Source organism: Schistocerca serialis, chromosome 10 (assembly GCF_023864345.2).
Source record: "Schistocerca serialis cubense isolate TAMUIC-IGC-003099 chromosome 10, iqSchSeri2.2, whole genome shotgun sequence".
NCBI classification, from domain to species: domain Eukaryota; kingdom Metazoa; phylum Arthropoda; class Insecta; order Orthoptera; family Acrididae; genus Schistocerca; species Schistocerca serialis.
This window is the reverse complement of record NC_064647.1, coordinates 174,562,411-174,583,454: the sequence shown is the minus strand read 5'-3', so window position 1 is coordinate 174,583,454 and position 21,044 is coordinate 174,562,411. Positions and strand designations below refer to the sequence as shown.

General features: G+C 43.0%; 1 pseudogene; it reads left to right on the top strand.

The window, feature by feature from the left end:
- Positions 1-6,097: 6,097 nt before the first annotated feature.
- On the top strand, positions 6,098-6,215 carry LOC126425394 (5S ribosomal RNA; annotated as a pseudogene).
- The last annotated feature ends 14,829 nt before the right edge of the window (positions 6,216-21,044 follow it).

Genomic DNA, 21,044 nt, shown 5'->3' with positions numbered 1-21,044 from the left:
AGACACGCCATATTGAAAACCGGTCAATACATCGAATGCATTCGTTTCTTCACCTCGTGTGGCGTGAATGCTCCGATCGGAATTGCTGACGCACGTTTCGCGGGGAAAAGAACATCGACTGTATTTACCTAGGTCGAAACAAAGAAATACATTTCAGTCGTCGCACTCTCGTAGGACCGCGCACGACTCTTCCTCCACTTGTGTTCCCGAAGACGCCACACTAAGTCCACTGCGATCGATTCAATACGCCTCGAGAAATGTTCCAGCAGCAATGTCGATGTTTAAAGCTAAGCGGTGTGCAAGTAACCTTCACTGGCGACATTTACCTACGCGTGACTGAAGCGCGGAACAAGATGCAATTTCAGCACTGATTCCACCTCCTCATTGAAGAGTGGAAACGTCAAACGAAGTACGTCCCATATTTTCAAATAATATCAAAAAGGATCATCCGATTTGGCACATCTATATTTCTGAAACTAGTAAACATAAACAATGAATTTTGTAGTTTGATGAACCACAATCTCAAATTTTTTTTTTTTATACCTTCCATAGGTGTTGAATATGCCCCCTTTGAGATGCACGGCATACGTCATTGAGGTATTAGAATTGTTTCCACACTGCAGCGGCCATGTTTTGAGTTACAGCTTCCACAGCTGCTGTTACGCGATAGTTCGTTCATTGTTATCAGTAACAGAGGCACATAAACAGCGTCTTTTGTAAACCCCCACAAGAAATAATCACGTACAGTCATGTCCGGTGACCTTGGAGGCCAGTAATGTAAGGCTGAATCATTTGGTCCAGTCCGACTGATTCGTCGTTCCGCAATCCTTCGATTTAAAAATTTCCGCTCTTCCAGGTGTCGGAGTGGCGGTGCCCCATCTAGTTGGTGAATGAAGTCGTTCGAATGAGTCCCCAGGTGTGGAACAAGAAGGTTCTCAAGCATATCGATATATGTGCTTCCTGTAAAAGTGTTATCGGCAGAGAAAAATGGATCCTACACCTTTTCCCGTGAAACGGCAGAAAACACATTAAATTTTGGAGATTCCCTCTCTTGTTTGGCCTGCCGGTGGTGCCGAGCGGTTCTAGGAGCTTCAGTCTGGAGCCGCGCGACCGCTACGGTCGCGGTTCGAATCCTGCCTTGGGCACGGATGTGTGTGTTGTCCTTAGGTTAGTTAGGTTTAAGTAGTTCTGTTCTAGGGGACTGAGGACCTCAGATGTTAAAGCCCCATAGTGCTCAGAGCCATTTGAACCCTCTCATGTTGCACAACTTCATGCGGTTGTTCCGTACTCCATATTTTCACATTATGGCGGTTCACTTTTCCATTTAAATGGAATGTTGCCTCGTCACTAAACACTAAGCGTGGAAGAAAACTCTCATCCTCCATCTTGGCAGAACGAAATTACAGAACTCCACACGTTGTTGTTTGCCACCTTCACGAAAAGCTTTCAGTAGCTGAATTTTGTATGGTTTCACGTGTAAACGTCGATGCAGCACACGCCAGATGGACAGTGGGGACATGTTGACCATCCGAGCTACACAGCGAACGGATTTCTGCGGACTCCTTGTGAAACTATGGCGGATGCGTTCTACATCTGTGTCAGACTCTCGGAGACGGCCCGGCGATTTGCCTTTACACAAACCACCTGCTTCTCGGAATTATTCATGCCATTTTCTGATGCTGTGTGCTATAGGAGGATCCACACCGTATCTAGTATGAAAGTCAGGCTGAACAGTTATTACTGACCTGCACTGCGCAAAATTTTCATTAGAACTGAAGTGGGCGCACTCTGCTGCTACCTGACAGGAACCACGTAAAACTCGAGAATTTGCTCTTTCCAACAGTACTTTGTCGACGCACATATCTCAAATAACATAAGAGCTATGATTTTTTAAAATCTGATGATTGTTTTCGAAACACCCTGTATTTTCTGTGTTTTTGTGTCCTCGATACCCTTTTGCGTATCCCTAGATTAGTTGCAGATGCCGAAACATGGGCAAAATTTTTCAGACATTCATTACTAAATGGCGCATACGCTTTGTGCTAAACAGTTCCTCCCTCTGGATATCCAAGTCTCATGCATGAAAGTCTCCTCCAGATAGTCTACAGACTGTTTGTGTGGTAAGCGGAGTGCACGTAAGCTTTTATTTGTAACAATAAATGGAAGGACATAATTCGCGTTTCAGAAAGAGAAAAAAATTGCAGAAGTGCACATACATCTACATCTACATCTACATCCATACTCCGCAAGCCACCTGACGGTGTGTGGCGGAGGGTACCCTGAGTACCTCTATCGGTTCTCCCTTCTATTCCAGTCTCGTATTGTTCGTGGAAAGAAGGATTGTCGGTATGCTTCTGTGTGGGCTCTAATCTCTCTGATTTTATCCTCATGGTCTCTTCGCGAGATATACGTAGGAGGGAGCATTATACTGCTTGACTCTTCGGTGAAGGTATGTTCTCGAAACTTTAACAAAAGCCCGTACCGAGCTACTGAGCGTCTCTCCTGCAGAGTCTTCCACTGGAGTTTATCTACCATCTCCCTAACGCTTTCGCGATTACTAAATGATCCTGTAACGAAGCGCGCTGCTCTCCGTTAACATGATAACATGTGTGTAGAAAACGTTATGAAAAGGAAAGACAAGCAATACAGTTCCTGATAAAAAGCCACCGAGCGATGAGGTTCTTTGAGTTTAAAGATGCTGCTGAAACATTGTTGTCAATGCAGGCATGTAACATCTCCAAATGCAGTCGGATCACAGTGCGTCATAGTAATCATTCTCAAACACCTATTAACAGTTCTTACTCTGAAACAGAAGAAGGGGAAAATGTCAATATCTTCAAAGGAGGAACGAACATGGCTGACGTAGGCGATGCCGTAATTCATCTGAAAGATCGGGCATGTCTATCAGTTCTAAAACAGAAAGCCCTGTTGGCGATGTTGCTATTTCTTACTGTAGGGAGTAATTAAATAATTTAGCGACATCTGATACCAAAAATGAAGTTGTGTAAGGAACACAAATCAATACTGAGATATCTTTTTTTCTTGAATTTAATTTTGTTATTATCTTTTAAAAAGTTGAAAGGATACGAGAAATTATTTTGGTTAACTACTGTTCCACTAGTTAAAACATTACTGTTGTCTTTGCGTATTTGTGTTGTTACAAATAAAACGTAGGGCGTAAGTATTAATTGCACTTGAAACAAAAACTTCCTTATTGGCACTCAAAACCAATGAGATACCTGGTACGGCACATAGAAAGTTCGTAATAAATTACTTATTTTCTAATTTGTCTCATTATTTTTGTGCAATCACAAGGGGTACCCAAACAAACCTGAATCACTTTTTACAAGCTACATATTTTCAAATTGTTTACAAAACAACCTTATCCCGTTCAAAATATTTTCCATTACACCTAATACATTTGTCCCACCGGTGCTTCCATTGTTCGAAACATTTTTTGTACTCATCTTTAGAAATGGCTGACAGCTCCTCCCTCGTTTTCTTCTTGACTTCTTCAATGCTGGCAAATCGGTGTCCTTTCATATCCCTTTTCATGTGTGGAAATAAGAAAAAATCGCACGGAGGTCAGGCGAGTAAGGTGCGTGGAGCAGCAGAACCATACCATTTTTAGCCAAAATCTCTCTAATACAAACTGCTGTGTGTGCGGGTGCGTTGTCGTGCTGGAAGTACCACTCACCTGTCTGCCATAAATCGGTTCCTTTTTGACGAACACTGTGGTGTAATCGTCTTAAAACTTCCAAATAAGTGATCTGATCGGCGGTCTGACCTGGGGGAACAAATTCTGAATGAACTACGCTCTTATCATAAAAAAAGCAACAGCAGTGTTTTGATGTTTGATTTGACTTGAAACTTTTTGGACGGGAGACAATGACGTCTTCAATTGAATTTTGCTGTCTTTCTGGCTCGTAATTATAGCGCCATGGCTCATCACCAGTATTGACCTCTGAAGAAAATTTGGATCACTTTCAAGCTGTAGTTTCTAAGCACGACATGTTTCAAATCGACAGTGGGCACAAGCTCTCGAATTTTTTCAATATTTTCGCCGATTCAGGCAGTTGAAGGACGTACAGAACGAGGTTTGTCGTCAATCGACAAGTCGCCATGTTAAAATCGAGCAAACCACTCGTAAACTTGTGTTTTTCCCGTAGCGTCATCTTCGCAAGTTCTTTTCAACATTTACCGAGTAGGAAACAAAATTTCATAGCTGCAAGTTGTTCACTTAACACTACCATCATAAAAAACGAAACAAGAACAAAACAGTGTTGTTGTTGTTGTTGTGGTCTTCAGTCCTGAGACTGGTTTGATGCAGCTCTCCATGCTACTCTATCCTCTGCAAGCTTCTTCATCTCCCAATACCTACGGCAACCTACATCCTTCTGAATCTGTTTAGTGTATTCATCTCTTGGTCTCCGTCTACGATTTTTACCCTCCACGCTTACCTCCAATACTAAATTGGTGATCCCCTGATGTCACAGAATATGCCCTACCAATCTATCCCTTCTTCTAGTCAAGTTGTGGCACAAACTCCTCTTCTCTCCAATTCTATTCAATACCTCCGCATTAGTTAGGTGATCTACCCATCTAATCTTCAGCATTCTTCTGTAGCACTACATTTCGAAAGCTTCTATTCTCTTCTTGTGTAAACTATTTATCGTCCACGTTTCACTTCCATATAAGGCTACACTCCAAATACTTTCAGAATCGGCTTCCTGACACTTAAATCTATACTCAGTGTTAACAAATTTTTCTTCTTCAGAAACTCTTTCCTTGTCATTGCCAGTCTACATTTTATATCCTCTCTACTTCGACCATCATCAGTTATTTTACCCCCCAAATAGCAAAACTCATTTCCTACTTTAAGTGTCTCATTTCCTAATTCCCGCAGCATCACCCGATTTAATTCGACTACATTCCATTATCCTAGTTTTGCTTTTGTTGATGTTCATCTTATATCCTCCTTTCAAGACACTGTCCATTCAGTTCATCTGCTCTTCCAGGTCCTTTGCTGTCTTTGACAGAATTACAATGTCATCGGCGAACCTCAAAGATTTTATTTCTTCTCCATGGATTTTAATACCAACTCCGAATTTTTCTTTTGTTTCCTTTAGTGCTTGCTCAATATACAGATTGAATAACATCGGGGATAGGCAACATTCCTGTCTCACTCCCAACCACTGCTTCCCTCTCATGCCCCTCGACTCTTATAACTGCCATCTGGTTTCTGTACAAATTGTAAATAGCGTTTCGTTCCCTGAATTTACCCATGACACCTTCAGAATTTGAAAGAGAATATTCCAGTCAACATTGTCAAAAGCTTGCTCAAGTCTACAATTGCTAGAAACGTAGGTTTGCCTTTCCTTAATTTTAACAGTGCTAACAAAACCAATCACTGCAGATAAACAGAACAAGCCCGGTCGACAAGACAGGCGGCACCGAACTGGCAATGCGTTGAACCATACACGCCTAGCAGCAGAAATGCGTACTACACAAGTTGCACAGCAATGTTATTCTGTTTTCTTTTTTTTTCCTCGCATGAGCTGGGCAGCTTAGACCTTTTCCTGTTTTCGATAGAAAACGGAATCGGAAAGTTCTGTTTTTGTGATAAGAAACTGAGCCGTTGGCGACTCGTGTTCATCCCGTTTATTGTCATCTTCTCTTACGGCACTGCCGCTTCGTTTTCTTGTCCCATTTACTGACGTCACTAACTTCCTGCCTTACCTGCCCGTGAGCGGCAGCAGCAGCGCGTATCGATAAGTGCACTGTCGTACCATCTCTGGAGCGACCGATAGTATTTCCGGGTCGTCGTGTGTCTGGAGTTGTGTTGGGTTCTTGAAAACGTCTTCATGGCATTCCTTGGTAGTTGCAACAGTATTGAAAGCCATGCCGACCTTAATTGCTTGTGTTGCTCTCTCGACGTAATATCAATCCCGTTATTCCCTTTTTTCGCTTACATGTAAACACCATCGCTGTAAGGAAAACGTCAGTTATTTTCATTATTTAATAATAGTGATGGTTGATATTATTACATCACCTAATTATTGTCTTTATGATTAATTATTCATTATAATTTATTGTAGGCAACGGTCTTGCCGCAGTGGATACACCGGTTCCCGTGAGATCACCGAAGTTAAGCGCTATTGGGCGTGGTCGGTACTTGAATGGGTGACCATCCAGGCCGCCATGCGCTGTTGCCATTTTTCGGGGCGCACTCAGCTTCGTGATGCCAATTGAGGAGCTACTCGACCGATTAGCAGTGGCTTCGGCCAAGAATACCATCATAACGAGCGGGTGAGAGGTGTGCTGACCCCACGACCCTCCTATCCGCATCCTTCAAGAGGATGACATGGCGGTCGGATGGCCCGGTAGGCCACTCGTGGCCTGAAGACGGAGTGCTCTTTTATGATTTATTGTACATTATAGTTTCAATATTTCTACACATAAATCTCAATAGAAAGGCAGACAAAAGTTTTGATTCAGGAGGCCTGTATCGGCCATTGTGCGACCGTTGTAACCGCTTAGACGCCGCTCCACAGAAGTTGTTGGCAGTTCGCGACGGCCTCGGATGAAGCAATCGTCGTCGTGGAAATTTGTCGCCAAACAGCCACTCTTTGAACTCTTTTTTTTTACTAACCTGTAATGATTGCACGAAGTCACAACTTAGCATGTACCAGAAGGTGACTGTGCGACAACGCGATAGCCTGGCTCCGTCAGATGAGTGTGCATAACTGAGTGGGAATGGAGCGACATCTGTATGCTGTTTCCGTACGATTGTGGCACTGTACAGAGTCACAGATTCAAATGGCTGTTACGCACGCCCTTCCCCTATCATCTCATGAGCAGTGGAACCTTCAAAATGAAATTAAAAATAAAAATTTTGTAATTATGGTAGCGCACCCGGCAGTCCGCGATTGCTAAAAACGTACGGGAATTGGATATACGTCCTACTCTGAGGTATCCCCGGAAATTTGTGTCAGGACGAAAATATCGTCTCCTCTTTGCGACTTCGCCCACTTTGAAGGTTACGGAACTCCAAACTATAATAAATCACATGGAATATCAATGAAAAATACTCCATTATTTGTGTTTTTGGTTTTTATTGTTTTGTTAAGTTCTTTGTAAAACAGATACAAAACTTCTCAATATAAAAATATATTCTGCATTTTGTATAGTGTCTGGTAATAATGAGTGTGTGAGATACCCTCAGACTTCAAGAAGAATATAAGAATAATTCCAATCCCAAAGAAAGCAGGTGTTGACAGATGTGAAAGTTACCGAACAATCAGTTTAATAAGTCACAGCTGCAAAATTACTAACGCGAATTCTATACAGACGAATGGAAAAACTGGTAGAAACCGACCTCGGGGAAGGTCAGTTTGGATTCCGTAGAAATGTTGTAACACGTGAGGCAATACTGACCTTACGACTTATCTTAGAAGAGAGATTAAAGAAAGGCAAACCTACTTTTCTAGCATTTGTAGACTTAGAGAAAGCTTTTGATAATGTTGACTGGAATACTCTCTTTCAAATTCTAAAGGAGGCAGGGGTAAAATACAGGGAGCGAAAGGCTATTTACAATTTGTACAGAAACCAGATGGCAGTTATAAGAGTCGAGGGGCACGAAAGGGAAGCAGTGGTTGGGAAGGGAGTGAGACAGGGTTGTAGCCCTTCCCCGATGTTATTCAATCTGTATATTGAGCAAGCACTAAAGGAAACAAAAGAAAAATTCGGAGTTGGTATTAAAATCCATGGTGAAGAAATAAAAACTTTGAGGTTCGCCGATGACATTGTAATTCTGTCAGAGACAGCATAGGACTTGGAAGAGCAGTTGAACGGCATGGACAATGTCTTGAAAGGAGGATCTAAGATGAACATCAACAAAAGCAAAACGAGGTTAATGGAATGTAGTCGAATTAAAGCGGATGATGCTGAGGTAATTAGATTAGGAAATGAGACACTTGAAGTAGTAAAGGAGTTTTGCTGTTTGGAGAGAAAAATAATTGATGGTGGTCGAAGTAGAGAGGCTATAAAACGTAGACTGGCAATGGCAAGGAAAGCGTTTCTGAAGAAGAGAAATTTGTTAAGATTTAAGTGTCAGGAAGTCGTTATTGAAAGTATTTGTATGGAGTGTAGCCATGTATGGAAGTGAAACATGTACGATAAATAGTTTGGACAAGAAGAGAAGAGAAGCTTTGGAAATGTGGTACTACAGAAGAATGCTGAAGATTAGATGGGTAGATCACATAACTAATGATGAGCTATTGAATAGAATTGGGGAGAAGAGAAATTTGTGGCACAACTTGACAGGAAGGGGGGACCGGTTGGTAGGACATGTTCTGAGGCATCAGGGGATAACAAATTAAGCATTGGAGGGCAGCGTGGAGGGTAAAAATTGTAGAGGGAGACCAAGAGATGAATACACTAAGCGCCGGCCGGGGTGGCCGTGCGGCTCTAGGCGCTACTGTCTGGGGCCGAGCGACCGCTGCGGTCGCAGGTTCGAATCCTTCCTTGGGCATGGATGTGTGAGATGTCATTATGTTAGTTAGGTTTAATTAGTTCTACGTTCTAGGCGACTGATGACCTCAGAAGTTAAGTCGCATAGTGCTCAGAGCCATTTGAGCCAATACACTAAGCAGATTCAGAAAGATGTAGGTTGCAGTAAGTACTGGGAGATGAAGGAGCTTGCACAGGATAGAGTAGCATGGAGAGCTGCATCAAACCAGTCTCAGGAGTGAAGACCACAACAACAACAACAACAACAACTGGTAATAATATGAACTCGTTTTCTGAACTACCAGTTCGTGATTGGACTGGACTGATTTGGGGGAAGAGACAAAACAGCGAAGTCATCGGTCTCATTGGATTAGAGAAGGATGGGGAAGGAAGTCGGCCGTGCCCTGCCAAGGGAACCATCCCGGCATTTGCCTGAGGCGATTTAGGGAAATTACGGAAAACCTAAATCAGGATAGCCGGACGAGGAATTGAACCGTCGTCCTCCCGAAATGCGAGTCCAGTGTGCTAGCCACTGCCCCACCTCGCTCGGTCCAGTTCGTGAGAGGGTAACATAAAACTGACCATGCGAAAAACAGTCTGGTAGTAAATTGGTTCCAACGTATTTATATATTTGACCTCGACGCTTGTTTAGTGTTACAGCAATCGAAGCCTTGAGCGGGAACTGAGGTCGCTTAAAACGAATGACTACACGGCTTGGGAGCATTGGTAAACGGAGTATTAGAGCGACATCGCCGGCTTCTGAACCTGTGAGCTTAGCAGCTTCAACGACATTACTTCTCATAGCGGTCATCTGCAAACGGGTATCATTACAAGGTTTCAGAGCATTGACATTGCCCAGCGATAATACAGGAACGCATACTTTAAGCTTCTAACTGCGTGGCGGAAAGCCAGCTGGATTCAATGAATTTCGAAATATTTATGGATACTAGACTGCATCTTCATTAGTCAGCACAGCATCAGTTGATCGGTATTCCTTATGTTATCCTATTGCTTTCTCCAAAATGACGTCACTTATTTCAGATGCGTTACAAAACTTTCAGGAAATTCATTCAGGTTGCGCAGCAGGTTTTTAATCATAAGCGGACAACCCGTAGGCACATCTTTCCTAATATGCAGTGTTACAAATATTATAATGAAGCATATCACATAAGTAAACAACATCCTCTTTTTTTTTTTAGAAGTACTTCCGCCTTTGGTGGCTGTAATTCATTCATTCATAGTTTTTAACATAATTTTATTTCATTTCTTTTTATTAGAACATTTGGGCTGTTGTCGCCCTTTTAAGCCTAACATGGTGATTGCTACTTGTTTTTATTTAGTCTATTTAATTCCTTATTATGGTTCTGGGAACTCTCACTCTGTGACGTTCTCGAGGTTTGACTGTTCAAGCATATTCTCGGTGTCTGGCTGTATTTCTTAATCGGCCCATTTTTTTCAACAGTTTTCGAGTTTTTTCCTGTATTTGTTGTGTGACTGTTCGCATACTGAGTACAACAAGTAAGTCGTTTATTCTAGTCCACCGAGGGGCTTTTACATTATTCTGAAACATCGGTTTTGGATTCTTTGCAGCACTTGCTGGTTTGCGTTGCAAGTTGTCCCCCAGGTGGAACAACCGTAGAATAGAACTGATAATATTGTTATTTTATAGAGAATTAATTTTGTTCGGGTTCCCATGTCAGTGCTTGCCAAAAGTGGGAATAGCGTATGCACTAGTTTTATCATTTCCTCCCTCTTACATACGACGTGTGTTTTAAAGGTCAACTTACTGTCCAACATTACTCCTACATATTTGACCTGATTTGTCCAATGTATAAGTGTTCCATTAATTAGTAAGCTGCCGCGCAGTTTTGGCCTCTTCCCCGTAAACATTATTGCTTGTGTATCTTCTGCGTTTAGTTTGACATCGTTTACGCGTAGTCGTTCATCTATTGTGTTTAGCTGTCTTTGCATCCTCTTGTTCGCAGCGGTCGTTCTACTACTATTACTAGTAAGGCGGTGTCGTCTGCAAATTGAGCCAATACTACGTTGGGTAACAGGAGTATGTCGTTAACATAAATTATGAACAATGTCGCCGATAATACCGACCCATGAGGAATTCCCTGTTCCAATGATTTTATGCTTGTGAGACCTGAGTTTCTCCTGGTATACACAATTTTCAGACAACTGACGGGAATTCAGCCACGTAATGTTTACAGCGACCGCCGACATATCGGCGGGAGCACACCCCGCCATTTTCAAGGCACAAACTGCAACGGGCAGTGCAAACAAATTTAAAACCTCGATTATTGGAGTAATTCAGGAAAGATAGCACACACACACTGAACACTCGTGTCTCCAAAGATGACCAAAGTAAGAGTTATCGGTAATGAAAGGATACAACTAGCAGATGAAGTAACATTGACTTTGTCCCTCTGTTTTTTGACAAGGGAAAGAGCAGGATTCCAAGCAGAGTTTAAACAAAAATCTCCATCCCTGTTTACAAGGTTACTCGCTAATTTAATTTCAACAGATACCGTAATAACGCTGTCCCAATAGCTGGACGTGCTCGCCAATACCTCGGTAGATCTACTTGGCTGCTCTAATAGTATGGGCCGTTTGTGCTCAGTACATCGGTCCTCCACGGTCCTGATAGTCTGACCAATGTATGCCATGCCACAATTACAAGAAATGCGATATACACCCGCCTTAGGCAACCCAAGATCATCCTTAACAGAGCCCAAAAGCATTATAATTTTAGATGGAGGTCGGGAAATACATTTTACATCGTTTTTCCGTAAAATACGATGGATCTTGTTGGAAGTGCTTCCTGCATAAGGCAAAAAGGCAGTAGACCTAGGTTTCGACTCAGTATTATCATCAGTCACCCGATGTACAGTTGGTCGATAGCGCAACGCACGTTCAATCTGTCTTTCATTATAACGATTCTGACGAAATATAGCTTCAAGATGGGCTAGCTAAGCTGGCAAAATCTCAGTGCCGGAAATGACATGAGCCCTGTGTCCCAAGGTACGAAGTACTCCTTCACGCTGAGCCGGATCGTGACAACTATTAGCCTGTAAATATAAGTCAGTGTGAGTACGTTTCCGGTAAACTGCATGTCTCAGTGAGCCATCAACATTCCTTCTAACCAAAACGTCAAGAAAGGGAAGGCAACCATCCTCTTCCACATCCTTTCGTAAAACGAATGTTCGGGTGGACTGAGTTCAGATGTTCTAAAAAGGGCATTCAAATTCTCCCTACCATTAGGCCTTTTTAGATCTGCTCTTGCTGATATAAGGAACCTGTTGTACATACTCCACCAAAACCTTACGGGTGTACTCGTTGACGGATATTTCCAAGGCTTTTGTTACGCCGTAACTGGGCCGTCAGTCGAGGGTGCCATTCACTTTCTTTTGTCTTTTCACTGTGTAGCCCTTGTACTTCAGTGTTTTATTAATTTACGTTTACTATTCCGGAGGCATCCGCCTCTCATTGCCTCGCGGTAGCGTTCTCGCCTCCCGAGCACGGGGTCCCGGGTTCGGTTCCCAGAAGGTCAGGGATTTTCAACTGCCTCGAGATGACTGGGAGTCCTTGTGTCGTCTTCATCATCATCATCATCATCATCATCATTCATCATCATTACGGTCAGACGAAGGCAACGGTAAACGACCTCCATTAAGACCATCCCTAGTATGGAGGAGTGGGTCTCCCACATCGTTCCCCTACGCTCTGTCCAATCTGGAGGTGGAAAGGACCCATTCACTACCCAGCCTCCTCTGAAAGTGCTGTAACAAAGAGGAAATTTCCTTTACTTTTCACACTATAAGCATATTTCTTTTTACTTTCCACCCTAGAAACATAGATCGCTAATGGCGGCAAGATTTCAGTTACAATTTCAGTTACACTTCTCACACACAAACACAAACACAAACACAAACACACACACACACACACACACACACATATACACAAAAGAGAGTCTTTGGCAGTCTTCGATGGCTCACCTTAGATGGTTGGCAGGTTCCTAGGCGAAATACCGTGAGATGTGTGAAACAACGACCAGCTGCAGACCCGAAATTTGTTCGAACGTAAAACAGAGAAGTGTTACGTCTTCTCGTAATTCTATCCAACCAGCAACTTTTATTGTAAATAGTGTCCATCGTCGGCTATTGGAGAAGTAGCAAAAACAATATTTCATATTTCTAGAAAAGCCACGGACTACAGCAGCAGTTTGCAGCTAGAAAAAGGAGTGGGAGGCGAAAGTGAATGTTCTCGTTTAAGATAATCATTCTGTTCACCAAAGACACTTGGCGTTCAACACAAATGTGGCAGAAAGAGAAACCTCTATCAACAAAAGTAGTTGCTATGACTGAGGTCGCCTGCAGCTGTACAGAAAATGAACACCATCCTCGAAGTCAGGTAAAAGATTCAAAAACAATGTGAGCAATACAGTTTACAACCATTTGTTAAAGGAAATATTACACTAATTACTTTACTATAAAGACGAGATGAGGCAATGTTATTAGAAGTTCACTAGCTTTGAACACTGGTCTAGTTCCTGATTCCGAACGATGCGTCAGTTAACTAGTAGAACGCCCAGTCGGTTTCTCCTGCCAACGACGGCAGACAAGTCGTGATGCTGTCTTGAGGCGCTGGTGATGAACGCACACTGTGATGGTGAAACACTTTCTGGGTGGAGTTGTGCGTCTGCTTACTCGCATGGTTGGCACATGGATGTTCACCAGAGAATTATTTGCGCGACACCGGGCGGAAGCATGACACAGTCCGTGTTTTGTGCGTCCTCTATATCGTCAGACCATAACAATGTAGGTTTTGTATGTCCATCCATTTGATTGGAGGTTTGAGGGACTTCGGCCGTTCACTTACGTAATAAAATGGAACACACACAGCCGTCCTTACGAAGTTATTTACTATGTGGCTACCAGTTTCGATGCTTGAGTTCATCATCTTCAGTCCTTAACTGATGCCGAGGGGGTTAAATCCAGTCGTATACACGATTCCATCTGTGCCAACATCTATGAACTGGTTTTCGCAGACTACTTGTAACAACGGTGTAGTGTCTATAACCAGCAATTTTCATTTATTTATTTCGTTGACAGTGCAGAGTAACTCACCGCCCCGAAATGGAAGGTGGGTCTGATGCTTCAGGTGTTAACGCTTTTTTACATAATATAAAGAATGTAATATATAAAAAATTGCTCTAAGGTTACAAGAATTGACTGCTTAATAATTGTTGAAGTGGTTCTATATAATTTGTTTCTGCCGAGTTGAGGAGAACAAAATTTCTATAAGGAAAATGTCAAAGAAAAAAATATGTGATACAAGAAGTGTGGTGAAAATAATTTGCTACATGTAGAGGGAAGTTAAAGACTATATTTCCATGTGTAGTATAGTCTAAATAGCTTCTTGGTTGATAATAGCCTATTTCTACCTACTTCGGGTGAGAAGGTCTCGGTAGAACCTCGAGCTATCCTCATCTCAAATGGTGTGTGTTTATGTACAGGGTGTCCAGAAAAGGGCTCCCTGATTTCAAAATTAAATATCTCGAAAACAAAGATCGATAGAGGAATGAAGTAAACGGTATGTTTATTGTGAAAGTTGTAAGAAGTTTATACAGCAGTTTGAAATAATAGTTACAAAATCTGCTAACAGATGGCGCTGTACGCTGTACAGCTCATATCAGCATACATAAGTGAAATAATCGTATGAAAACAATCTTCGCAAACAATCACATCACAATGTTTTCAAAATGTTCACCATTGGCACTACAGAGGTGGCGCAAACGAAGAATGAAATTCGCCATCACATTTCGTAGTGTCTCTGCCGAAATGGATTCACATGCCACAGAGATCGCCGATTCAAGCTCGTCCAGCGTGGCGGGATGCTTCGGGTAGACCATGTCTTTCACTGTGCCCCACAAAAAAAAGTCACAGGGAGTCAAATCCGGCGAATATGGAGGCCAATCCATGCCTGCGCCAGTAAATTTGGGATATTGCAAAGCAATGACTCGATTCCCGAAGTATTCCTCAAGAAAGCGAAACACTTGTTCTGTCCGATGTGGTCGGGCTCCATCTTGCATAAACCATTCAGTACCTGGTCGATCCTCCAACGCTTGCTGTGCGGCGACAAATTGTTCCAAAATTGCAACGTAACGTGCACCAGTGACCGCTTCTCGAATGAAAAAAGGGCCAATAATGCCTCTGCTGCATACTGCAGCCCACACAGTAACTTTAGGAGAATACAGGGGTTTTGCTTCACACCAATATGGCTTTTCGGAACTCCAAAATCGCCAGTTCTGCTTATTCACTTATCCATTCAGGTGGAAGTGTGCTTCATCTGTAAACCAGATGCAGCCAACGTCAAATCCTTTACTATCAATCATTGTGAACGTCTGATTACAAAGGCTACCCTTTGTTGCGCAGTTCGTATGGGTATGGCCTGGTGCGTTTGAATTTTGAATGGAAACGTGTGTAGGCTCTTTCTCAGTATTTTCTGCGTGCTGGAACGCTTCAAACCAGTCTCAGATGCAATTCTACGGACGGATGACATTTGATTTCGCTGAATAATTCCAGAAACTGTGGCGATATTTTCAGGCGTAACTGCGGTTTGCTTGCGGCCAACATGCCCCACTAGATCATCAGTTACGCTGCCTGTTTGTTGAAATTTTGCGAAGAGCGTACGAATGGTTTTCGCATCGGGTCCTTTTGGAACATTAAATCGTGCTTGAAAACTTCGCCTTGTTGCCGTAGGACTCTCTTCTAACCTGTGGTACTCTAGCGCCAGAAAAACGCGTTGTTCAATGGAGTACGTGGTTTTAATCTCTTCCTTCGGTACGCTAACCTCCTTTCACGTTTCAATAGTGGAACTGATCGCCCTGAGCTTCGGATCACTATTTATGCTAGGCATTACATATGGCGATTAGAGCGCCATCTGTTAGCAGCTTTTGTAACTGTTATTTCAAACTGCTGTATAAACTTCTTACAGCTTTCACAATAAACATACCGTTTACTGCATTCCTCTATCGATCTTTGTTTTCGAGACATTTAATTTTGAAATCAGGGAGTCCTTTTCTGGACACCCTGTATATTTGTTGTGTTTGTCTCTATTAGTATATTACTTGGAGTGTTGCATGTCAGGACACTTCATGTATATTCAGCAGTTGTTTGTTTGCCTTGGTAGCTCGTAGTTGTATATTCTGCGTGATACCTTAGATACATGCACCTGTTATTATACAGATTAAATACTGATTGGGCATTTGATATATGGAATACGTGAATTTTAGCTTTGCATGAATACAATTATGGTTGTAAATTTGTTATTAGAAATAGCTTTGCTTTTTGAGTGCACTAATCCTTAAATAACTTAATACATTATATTTTTAGTTTTATGCATACTTTATACAGAAAAAGCACATTGATTGTTGCCTTCCATATGCAATGTGTCGTTGGGGAGGAGGAGCCTCAGAATAAAAGTTCTTCGAGACTTCTTCTCCCAAGCGACGTTACATTATTACTAGTTACTGCCTGTTGTGTTGTTTGTGACTGTGTTGTGGCATGCAGTGTCATGCGCTGTTGGTTCGGGTCCCATACGTGTTGATCCCTTCTGAGTCATGTTGACTTAATGTGTTGGTTGCCTCCTGGGTTTCGGAATCTGTGGTCGTGCTCGTGTCATCCTGTGTGGTTTGTTGTGTTGTTTGTGCTTGTCTACGCCTCCTTCCATATGGGTTTTGGTGCTTTTATTCTTCATGGAGTTTATTCGATACAATACCGTCTACGCTATTTATTGTGTATCAATCATCGTCGGGATTTCGTATTTCTCTGGCGACGTCATTGTCATTCTCTATAGATCTCACTTGTGCTAGCGTGTTGCATAGCAGTGTGACATGTTCTGATGTCCCAGTTTCTCTACAAACTCACATTTCATTATTAGTTAGTCCATGCTGTTTAAGTGTACCGGTAGGGCCCGTGGCCTGTCAGAAAATTGACCATCTCCCGGCTTGGGTCGACACGTTTCAGTTGTAATCTTTCGCGTACTTGAGGAAAGAAAGAGTGCACTGGGCGACCCTTGTCGGATGCCTCCCACTGTCTCTGCCATGTTTGGATCCGCCATTGTTTCATTCGTGTTTTGTTTATAATGTTGGTTCCTGTAATATCGGTGACTTTATCGAGCCTGCCAGTTGGTAGTTGATGGTCGGAGACACAACATCCTCGTTAAAGCTAGTCTGCGAAAGCCAGTTCATAGATGTTGGCCACCGATGAATCGTATATGCGATTGGAGTTAAAACCCCTCAGCATCAGTTAAGGCATGAAGCACCGAAACTGCTACTATGTGATCAGAAGTATCCGGAGACCCCAAAAACATACGTTTTTCATATTAGGTGCTGCCTACTGCCAGGTACTCTACACAGCGACCTCAGTAGTCATTAGACATCGTCAGAGAGCTGAATGGAGCACCCCGCGGAACTCACAGACTTCGAACGTTGTCAGGTGACTGGGTGTCACTTGTGTCATACGTCTGTACGCGAGATTTCCACACTCCTAAACATCCCTAGGTCCACTGTTTCCGATGTGATAGTGAAGTGGAAACGTGAAGGGACACGTACAGCACAAAAGCGTACAGGCCGACCTTGTCTGTTGACTGTCAGAGACCGCCGACAACTGAAGAGGTTCGTAATACGTAATAGGCAGACATCTATCCAGACCGTCACACAGGAATTCCAGACTGCAGCAAGATCTACTACAAGTACTATGGCAGTTAGGCGGGAGGTGTGAAAACTTGGATCTCATGGTCTAGCGGCTGCTCATAAGGCACACATCACGCCGGTAAATGCCAAACAACATTGGACGATTGCACAGTGGAAAAACGTTGTGACGAGTGACGAAACACGGTACGCAATGTGGCGATCCGATGGCAGGGTGTGGGTATGGCGAATGCCCGGTGAACGTCGTCTGACACCGTGCATAGTGACAACAGCAAAATTGGGAGACTCTGGTGTTATGGTGTGGTTGTGTTTTTCATGGAGGGGCCTTGCAACCATTGTTGTTTTGCGTTGTACTATCACAGCACAACTCTACATTGTTGTTTTAAGCACCTTCTTGCTTCCCACTGTTGAAGAGCAATTCGGGGATGGCGATTGCACCTTTCAACTCGATCGAACACCTGTTTATAATGACGGCCTGTGGCGCAGAGGTTACACGACAGTAACATCCCTGTAATGGACTGGCCTGCATAGAGTCCTGACTTGAATCCTACAGAACACCTCTGGGTTATTTTGGAACGTCGACTTCATCCCAGGTCTCACAGACCGACATCGATACCTCTCCTCAGTGGAGCACTCCGTGAAGAATGGGCTAACATTCAACAAGAAACCTTCCAGCAACTGATTGAACGTATGACTGCGAGATTGGAAGCTGTTATCAAGTCTAAGCGTGAGCCAACACCATAGTGAATTCCAGCATCACCGATGAAGAGTGCCACTAACTTGCAAGTCATCTTCAGCCAGGTGTTCGGAATACTTATGATCACATTGTGCAATAAATAACATCGTAAGGACAACTGTAGGTGTTCCATTATGTTACACAACAGTGTAGTTCCAGACCGGTGGCTCGTCTTGCCGTGAGACGCCCTTTGGGACTATGGCCATGTACCGTATCTTCGGTGGACACAGCAACAAAACAGGAACGTGTAAAGGTTGCTGTTTTTACGTCAATACGTTCAGCAGTCGAAGTCGAAATAATCATCAGGAGTAACTTTCAGTTCTGAGCAAAGTGGCGCAATATTTACAGTGAAATGTGTCTGAGCACTGGTTCCACAGTTCAGCTATACAGGGAGTTACAAAAAGGTACGGCCAAACTTTCAGGAAACGTTCCTCACACGAAAATAAAGAAAAGATGTTATGTGGACATGTGGCCGGAAACAATTTCCATGTTAGAGCTCATTTTAGTTTCTTCCACCTACGCTCAATGGAGCACGTTATCATGATATCATAAGGGATACTCTACCTGTGCTGCTAGAACATGCGCCTTTACTAGTACGACACAACATGTGGTTCATGCACGATGGAGCTCCTGCACATTTCAGTCGAAGTGTTCGTACGCTTCTCAACAATAGATTCGGTGACCGATGGATTGGTAGAGGCGGACCAATTCCATGGCCTCCACGCTCTCCTGACCTCAACCCTCTTGACTTTCATTTATGGGGGCATTTGAAAGCTCTTGTCTACGCAACCCCGGTACCAAATGTAGAGACTCGTATTGTGGACGGCTGTGATACAATACGCCATTCTCCAGTGCTGCATCAGCGCATCAGGGATTCCATGCGACGGAGGATGGATGCATGTATCATCGCTAACGGAGGACATTTTGAACATTTCCTGTAACAAATTGTTTGAAGTCACGCTGGTACGTTCTGTTGCTGTGTGTTTCCATTCCATGATTAATGTGATTTGAAGAGAAGTAATAAAATGAGCTCTAACATGGAAAGTAAGTGTTTTCGGACACATGTCCACATAACATATTTTCTTTCTTTGTGTGTGAGGAAAGTTTCCTGAAAGTGTGGCCGTACCATTTTGTAACACCCTGTATGTAGCCTTCGACTATAAATTGTCTGCAGCGGTTGAACAAACTTACATATGCGGTTGGCAGGAAAAGAAAAATTGATTGGCCTCGTCCGCTCAGAGTCTGCTTTGTTTTAGCGAACCTGTTCGCTTCATGCGGAGTCCGTCTGCCTATGCTGTCCGCTCGTTTATACTTTAACGGACGCTGCCCGACATAAACAGGGAAGCACAGAGAAGACACAGTCGGATGTCAATGTAACTTCGCACACGTACAGGCCAGTGGCGTGTATGTAAATGATTAAGAGCTGCAGTTCTCTACGGCAGGTGGAACGGCAGCCAGAGTGCATAAGTGTTGATCGTGTTTAGTGTTTTTACCAGGCCTGGTAGGGTGTATAACGAGCGTAAACAGAGCCAAATGTTGAGTGATCATTGCGAACGACACGGAGACCCCGCGTGCTAGTTGGAGACGGCGTTATCAGCACATAGCAGCATCTGACAGAGGTCTCGCTCTGAGTCTCAATTCGGCCGGTTGGTCGAATCGTGCAGTATCGAGATTTGTGGGGCATCCACATTTGATATTGGCCCAATGTTGGAGAACACAGGAACGTGAGCTCAGGGACACTTGGCGTCAGGGTCCCTGTCCACCACGTCTGATCACAGATGAATCGCTGTATTGGGCACCACACCCATAACAACTGCGCCTGCCGTCCGAGAACAGGTAACAAACTCTTTGCAATATTTTGAGTCATTCAGCGCCATTCGTTGCTGGCTAGTAGCAGCCGGTCGAAGAAATTACCGTCCCTTGCGTTGGTTGCTGATTAATAACCGGTTTCTCAAAATAACCAACTATCGATTTTCTATTCCTGCTATTTCCTGTAGCGAAAGTAGAAATCGAACACATAGTGAGAAATTCTGATTTCCTCAGTTTCTAGATAAACAGAATCTAAATATTAAATTATATAGGCAAATAAAAGAAAACTTAGTTTGTACACAGTTCGCTGCTTTTCTCGGTAAGTGATAAGTGGCTGACTACTGCAAAAAGTCCCCCGTATTCGCCTATTGATTATACGTTTTTGGAACTCTGATCAAAACTCATGGTGCGATCGGGTATCACAGCACAATTCGGATATTACGAATAGTCGGTGTCAAAGAGTGAAAACAGAGATTGATGAGATCCATTTTTCACGTTGATTGGTCCGTTTTCAAGGGCTACAAACAAATAAAGATATGTTATTCTAAAGGTGGCAGGGGTAAAATACAGGGAGCCAAAGGCTATTTACAATTTGTACAGAAACCAGATGGCAGTTATATGAGTCGAGGGACATGAAAGGGAAGCAGTGGTTGGGAAGGGAGTGAGACAGGGTTGTAGCCTCTCCCCGATGTTATTCAATCTGTATATTGAGCAAGCAGTAAAGGAAACAAAAGAAAAATTCGGAGTAGGTATTAAAGTCCATGGGGAAGAAATAAAAACGTTGAAGTTTGCCGATGACATTGTAATTCTGTCAGAGACAGCATAGGACTTGGAAGAGCAGTTGAACGGAATGGACAGTGTCTTGAAAGGAGAATATAAGATGAACATCAACAAAAGCAAAACGACGATAATGGAATGTAGTCGAATTAAGTCGGGTGATGCTGAGGGAATTAGATTAGGAAATGAGACACTTAAAGTAGTAAAGGAGTTTTGCTATTTGGGGAGCAAAATAACTGATGATGGTCGACGTAGAGAGGATATAAAAAGTAGAATGGCAATGGCAAGGAAATCGTTTCTGAAGAAGAGAAATTTGTTAACATGGAGTATAGATTTAAGTGTCAGGAAGTCGTTTCTGAAAGTATTTGTATGGAGTGTAGCCATGTATGGAAGCGAAACATGGACGATAAATAGTTTGGACAAGAAGAGAATAGAAGCTTTCGAAATGTGATGCTACGGAAGAATGCTGAAGATTAGATAGGTAGATCA